General features: G+C 42.5%; 1 long non-coding RNA gene across 1 annotated transcript in view; it reads right to left on the bottom strand.

Annotated features, from left to right (window-relative positions):
• LOC120396951 overlaps positions 1-4,663 on the bottom strand; it is a 49,794-nt gene extending 45,131 nt beyond the window's left edge. Inside the window, exon 1 of the long non-coding RNA XR_005593555.1 lies at positions 4,609-4,663. This is a non-coding gene — a long non-coding RNA (uncharacterized LOC120396951). The remainder of the gene's footprint in view (positions 1-4,608) is intronic.
• Positions 4,664-7,473: the final 2,810 nt, after the last annotated feature.

Below are 7,473 nucleotides of genomic sequence, written 5' to 3' on the forward strand. Positions count from 1 at the left end.
TACTTACTGCAGTGTCTTCACTGTGGTAAGTCAACAACTGACACTCTCCCATTGACTCCGCTTGCGCTCCTCATTCTGGTAGAGTACTGGAGTCGACGGGAGACGCGATAAATCAACCCCTGATGGATCGATCACTGCCTGCTGATCCGGCCGGTAGCGTAGACAAGCCCTGAGTACCTTTCTCAGACCTGAGGAAGAGCTCTGTGTAGCAGGAAAGCCTGCCTCTCTCTCCAACAGAAGTTGGTCCAATAAATTACCCCACCCACCTCGCCTCTCGTTGTATTAAACAGCTTCCCAAGTAGTAATTGCAACAAAAAAAATCATTTCATTTTAAAGTTTCATTTCTCAAGGCCTGAATGTGACAGCATGGGACAGTGGTGATATGGAGAAACACACATACACCGGAACAATCTGCTGATCGCCAGGAAGGCGAATGAATGTAGTGCAGGCTTTTTGAAACCTGCTATTCCTTCACCCACCCCCTCCTGCCATGAAGGTATTTGCCTGAATGAAGGGGCTACAAGTAATGCAATAAAAAAAATCCAGTTTTCATTTGACTCTTGTCGCACTGTATACCAGAGCTGCATGCTTTACAAGTCTACTTGAGAGAAATAAAAAGTTAGACTTCCTGTATGTCTGCTCCATTTTTCAGGTTATGAGGCAGAGAAAAATCAGTAATTGCTTTACACAGAAATGTGAAAACAATTTTAGAACTCCCTGGCCCTTTATCAACATGCATGCATATGTCTTTTATCGGCTCTGAACTGCATATTATCATAACACATAAAGGTAACGATAAAGGAAGGGTTATACTCCATGGTTCTGCCTTTACCTGCTTATATCCAGCCCTTCACAAAATTACTTTCTTTCCCCAGGGTGTGCGAAGGGGAGTGGAGGGTTCTACAGCTTGTTTTATTTTGCAACGGGAAGCAAAGTAAAATATATGTGACTATTAACACCCCCCACCACTCAAAAAAAAGGAGAAAAGCTTTAAAAGCCACTCCAGTATTGAAAGAGGAGGGGGAATTTAACAGGTAAATTACAGCAGCCACAAATGCAGACATGATATCATTTTATATGGACTGATGACTGAGCTGTATTGGGTGCTAATATTAATGTAATAACGGGGTGGTGGTAGGAGGGTGGGGAAATGAATACTTGTGTACATTGTGTATATTTCATTGAATCCATTGAAAAAGAGGGACGGACAGAAAGTGAAATATACACAGTGTAGGGAAAAAAAAAAGAAAGACAGATCAATTGTATCTATTTCACTAAATTCAGCAAAAGAAAAAGTAAGGTTCCATGTGGGCTGATCTACACATATCTTGCACCAAAATAAGCGAATTCACACATTTTGTTATTTCGGTGCCAGTCTATGCACATACGCCAGTCCTGTATTCAGCTATATCCATCAACAACAGAACATGTGCTCCAGCAAGGGGGGGCGGGGGAGGGGCAGGGAAATCAATAGTATGCAATTAAAAACATTTCTTCTAAGTAGTAATAACATGTCTTTTCCTTTTGCAAAGCAGACAGCTGAATGCTCGTACAGTATGTATAAAAAATTAGCCCAATTGGACTTTCTCCTCCAGCATTCATAAGGAAACACTGGAGCTCTCTGTAATGCTTGAGGGGGGGAAAGAAAGCACTTACATAATATAATGAATTGCCAGAAGCAAATTTTAATTCCCCCCTTTAATTCCAACCCTTCACCATGCCTGTTTGCCCTGCTTGTTGCATATGACCAGCTCATTCTTTGCACCCTGATTATGTCTGCATGGCAGTAGTCAAAGCTCTCTCAACAGGGACCATGGCAGAACAGCTCTGCTAGTTAAAAGTAACAAGTTGCGAGCATGAATGCTTTATAGAATGTTTTAAACCTTGATCCTGCCAGGAGTTCCTTGCAGCCCCACTGATTTCAATGGGTCTATGTGGGCACAGGTTTGCCCCACATGGAGCTACTTACAGAATTTGGTCCTTTCATAGATTTCATAATCAATGTCATCAAAAGCTGCTATTTCAACTTGACATGCAGTGTTGACTTAAAAACTGAGCTCACTGTGATCAAAACAGGAGTACGTCAGGGGTGTGTCATGTCTGCAATCCTCTTCAACATTGCCATCGACTGTAATGCGGCGTACAACAGAAGACATGGCAAGAGGCATTAAATGGACACTCTTCTCATCCCTTGAAGACCGGAATTTTGCAGATAATGTCACGCTCCTATCACATACCCAACACCATATTCAAGAAAAAATTCGACTCAACGCATTCAGTCAGCAAATTGAACTGAAAAATCAACCGCAATAAGACAGATATCATGACCTTTAATATTGCTTCACCATCACCAGTAAGGATAGAGGATTATGTTCTCACCAATGTAGAAACATTCACATACTTGGGCAGCACCATCTGCCAGGATGGTGGAACAAGCCAGGACATCCGGAACAAAATCAATAAAGCCAGGAACACCTTCAGGAGCTTAAATATAGTCAGGAAATCATCAAAATACAACACCAAAACCAAACTCAAGATTTATCAGAGCTGCGCACTTTCAACACTACTTTATAGTGCAGAATGCTGGGGAATGAGAGAGTATGACATGTTCAAACTGTCTTCATTCCATACAACCTGCCTCAGAAAAATCCTCCGTATCTTTTGCCCCAGGACAATCTCAAACCAAGCTCTACTGACACAGTGCAGCCAAGAGGATCTGAGCACCATCACTGCCAGGAGGTGTCAGATATGGATCGGTCATGTGCTTTCGATGGAAACTGATTCCATCCCCAGAGTAGCAATAAGATGGACACCTGAAGGCAAGCGAAAACGAGGCCACTCGAAAACAAGATGGCGAAGAGCTGTGGAAGCCGAGCTGAAAAATCTGGGGCACAGCTGGGGAACCATTGAAAGACTTGCCAGAACGAGACAGGAGTGGAGGAGCTTTGTCACTGCCCTAAATGCCAGAGGCATAATAGGAACATGATGATGATGGTGATGGTGATAGATGAGAGGCCAGAAGGAAACATTACATCATCTGGTCTGCCCTTCTGCATAACACAGGCCAGAAAATTTCACCCACTTTCCCATACATTGAGCCCAATAACTTGTTTTTGGCTAAAGCATATTTTCCAAAAAGCATCCAGTCTTGATGGAGCTAAAGCATTCAGCTGAGAGATGGAGAATCTACTACTTGCCTTGGTAGTTTATTCCAGTGGTTAAATAGCTTTATTAGGGGTATGTATGAGGGGAGTTAAAATTTCAAGTTTAAACTGCAAGCAACTGAAGAGTTGGCAAAAAACCTATTTTGAGGGGAGGAGGGGTGACAGTGGATGGAATTTTGCTTTGGCTTCTTTTTGTGCTTCTAAAATGTGATATTTTCACACCGGCAAAATTTTGTGACCCTTTTGCTTCTTTGCAAGTTAAAAAAAATGGTAGAACTGAAAGGCGAGATAGGTGGAAATTGTTACACGTAAGACCTACAATACTTGATTGTGTTAGGGCTAGTGTTAATAGGGATAAGCATCAGTAGAATTTGAATTCTGTTTTCCAGTTCAAGTACATTAATAAAGACAAATATCAAGGGTTTAAAACAACAATGAAAAATCTCATTTTTCTATGAGCAATGAATTATTCATTTTATTTTTCTCACTTTTCACAATGAAAACTTGGAACAGGCCAAACCACTGGTCTATTCAATCCAGTATCCCCTCTCTGACAGTGGCCAGTATTAGCTGCTTCAGGGAGAAACAGCAATGGAACCATCAAGATGTGCCTATACCATAACTAAGTTACCATATGGTCTTGTTACAGCAACCCTTTCCCCTTCCCTTGTCCCTTACTCCATTGTTTGTCATCCTTCCTCATTGTCTTGCCTCTAAAACCAGAAAGAGGCAGGGATCGTGCAAGTCAGTGTTCCATCCTTTTCAACCAGATTTGGATCAGGCCCCAACTCATTACATTTGGTCTGTAAAGCGATAAGCTGGTCAAAAACGGTCAACAAAATTTTAAATGGCTTTTCACCTCAAAATTCTGATTTTTCCCCCCAATGGAAAAATCAAACATATATTTTGAGTTTCAATTTTGTAAATTGGAAAAGATTCACAGAAAACTTCAACAAAAAGATTTGTCGTCCCCCTTCCCAAAGTGTCCGGCAAAAAACAATTGGAATTTTCTGACCAGCATTAACCAGTACATTTTAAGCCTCTTAATGTACAATAAACCCTGATATGGGACATTATGGAATAACCTGCCCACATGCAAAGTTTCTGCATAGCCTCCATTAGTTTATGTTTGGCTTATACTGAGAAGCATGCAATTTTATAATCTTTCCAAACGTTAGGCGTTTCTTTTCATATTTTTGCCGATTGCAACTCTGGATGTTGTCCTTATACACATAAATGCTCCGTCTTTTTTTTAAATCCTGCAAAGCTCTTGGTCTCAATAATACCGGGTGACAATCAGTTCCACAGACTAATTGCTTTGCTTGAAAATTAGCACATTTCAACACATGCAACAAAATCTCAACTACAGGATCAACTTCAAATTCACACCAGAAGTGCCCTAAATTCAAATATTTTACCACAATCTATTGCACAAGTTGCTCACCAAAAAAGGTAGAAAACAGCTGAATTTCTTCAGTTGACTAATGCAGAGTCTGCAGGGGTAGCAGGAATGCCTTCCATCAAGGTGACAGATTTTGTTGCACAGGTATTGTCCACAGGTCACAAAGCATGTTGATGGCTCAGGGGATGCTATAGTCAGAGATAGGGTAACATTTTCAAAAGGGCCTAAAAGACTTAGGCTCCTAAGTCCTATTTTTACAATAACTAGTCCTACTGACTTTCAAGCAAAACCCTGAATCCTACACGTTTTCAAACATCATCTGATTCTGAAAAAAAAAAATTTAAGCAAGATAAAATTTCATGGCAGCTCTGGGCAAAATGAACAAGGGAAAAAAAAACATGGACAGTCTCTCTCCTACCCGTGGGGAAGGGGGGGAAGAGATAGCTAGCTCAGTGGTTTGAGCATTGGCCTGCTAAACCCAGGCTTGTGAGTTCAATCCTTGAGGGGGCCACTTAGGGAACTGGGGTAAAAATCTGTCTGGGGATTGGTCCTGCTTTGAGCAGGGGGTTGGACTAGATGACCTCCTGAGGTCCCTTCTAACCCTGATATTCTATGGCAGTAAGAAGACAAAGGCAGATATTCTAGTCTGCCCACTGGGCATGCAGTGCCACCATTTATACACTTATTTGGTACCACCTAAAGATTATGGTGCTGCCCAAAAGGCTGCTGAGGCAGCTGAATGACGACTGGCAGGAACTGCAGCTCATTTCCCCAGATGTAATTTCTGGAAGCAACACATCTAGGCAGTTAAATCACCTTGCATATGCAGAGTTTTGTGATTTTTGGATAATTTATTATCTGTATTACAGTAGGACATAGAGGTCCCAACCAAGATGATGGCTCTAATATGCTAGGAGCTGTATGCACATAGTAAGACACCCCCTGCCTTGAAGAGCTCAATCTAAAAAACAAGAGGAAATGGCCAAGGAAAGGAGATATTTTAGTGTTATTACACATGGACACAGACTGGTTTAGCCCCCGGTCCAATGCCCATTGAAGTCAATGGAATGACTCCCACTGATAGCAACAAGAATGGGATCAGGTCTTAAGTGACTTGCCCATGGTGACACAGGAAGTCGGTGGCCAAGCCAAGAATGGAACCCAGATAACCTATCCAGTGCCTTAACCACTAGACCATCCTTCCTTTTAATTCCCCTTATTCTTTTTAAAAAGCATTTATCCCCACCCCCATCCCCTGCTCTGCTCTTTGGTGGAAAGAGGAAGATGGCACTTTAACTTTCATAGCTGCGCTCTGTCGATTCTTCTTGCCACTTGGGATGTGCTGTCGCTTCCATGGAAACAGAATTGTGAATCTTTTCCCTGGAAACATCTCCAGCCTCCTTTATTTTGTTTTGTTTGTTGTTGTTTTCAGGTGCATTGGGAGAGGGTGCAGGAGTCGTGCTGTTATTTAATGTAAAAAGCCTTTAGAATCTAAATTAGATTCTATGTTATATAAATGTACAACGTCCTCTCCTCTTTCAAAGCCTTTCCTCTGTTCTGCGTGGAGCTCCTTTGACAGTGTTTGTCTCACCGTTCTGAGGGCAGGTGGGTATTAAAATATTCACCACTGTATCTGTATGTACAAGTAAAATAAACTGGTTTGACAACAGGGAAATTCACGCATGTGTACTGTATCTGTCACGGTTGAAGAGAGACAGGACTCTGATGTAACGAATAGAGAGGGGTATTCTCTGCCAAGGCTGCTGGACCCAGACGCGGCTATGTGGTTCACCCTTGGTCTCAGACTGATTAAGATGGCCTGTGCTTCCTGTGGTCACCACATTATGGCTACCATCTTGGTTGACACTGGGGATTGAACTGGAGCTGAACATGAGTCTCTACAGCTTGGGTTACAGATCCAGGCTCTCTTGCTGCGGGGTTGGAAACACATACTGGATAAGGTCCAGAGGAGGTAGGTGGGTTACAACCACACAGGGTGGTCTTAGATCCTGGACTGGATTAGGTAGTTGTAGAATGTGTCCTGCTCTACTCAGCAATCCATCACTTCAACTCTATATAAATGTTTCTTACTATTAATATAACCATGCAAAGTTAGTGGTTCTGGGACGTGACTTGCAGAGTCAAATAATGTTCGGTTATTCTCGGTACTGCCACATGTGAAGGGGAAGACTAGAACCTCTTATTTACTACTAAACTACAGGGAAACAAATAGTTTGGAGTGCACTGAATGGCTCAAAGACTTTGGGACTGGGATACGGAGCCTTTTATCTACCTCTAGGTCACTGATTTGAATTCAGACCACATGGGTGATAGGCAAAAGCTCTTACTATCTGACAACTGTTCAAGGACCTATGTGAACTCAGCTGATGGGTTTCAGTCCAGCTCCTACAACACACACAAAAGCTACAAAGCACACTTGGTACCTTTGATGGTAAGTCCTTCAGAGTTCTTCCTCCCAAGGACTGAATGGATCCCAGAGTCAAAACCTTCCCGTCCCAGGAAGTGGCGCAGTGCGGGGGACTACACTGTTGCTAGCTGTACTTTTTGCTGTTGATCAAACCGAGAGTTTCAGTCTCCAGCACTGTCAAGCAGGCACCACTGCTGGGCAATATAATGTTGCTTACTGTGATCCTCCCAGAGAGGAAGGATGGTCTTGAGGCTCAGATAGTGGATTAGGTCTCAGGAGACCTGAGTTCAGTTGTTTTACCACAGCCTCCATGGACAACCTTGGAACAGTCACTTCATCTCTCCATACCTCAGTTCCCCATCTGTAACCTGGGGATAACAATCTTCCCTTTCTCCCACTGTTTGTCTTCCTTGTCTATTTAAATTGTGTGCTCAGTGTGAGTGAAATTTTCAAAGAGCGTAAGTGACTTAGGAGCCCAA

Source organism: Mauremys reevesii, linkage group 2, assembly GCF_016161935.1.
Source record: "Mauremys reevesii isolate NIE-2019 linkage group 2, ASM1616193v1, whole genome shotgun sequence".
NCBI classification, from domain to species: Eukaryota; Metazoa; Chordata; order Testudines; family Geoemydidae; genus Mauremys; species Mauremys reevesii.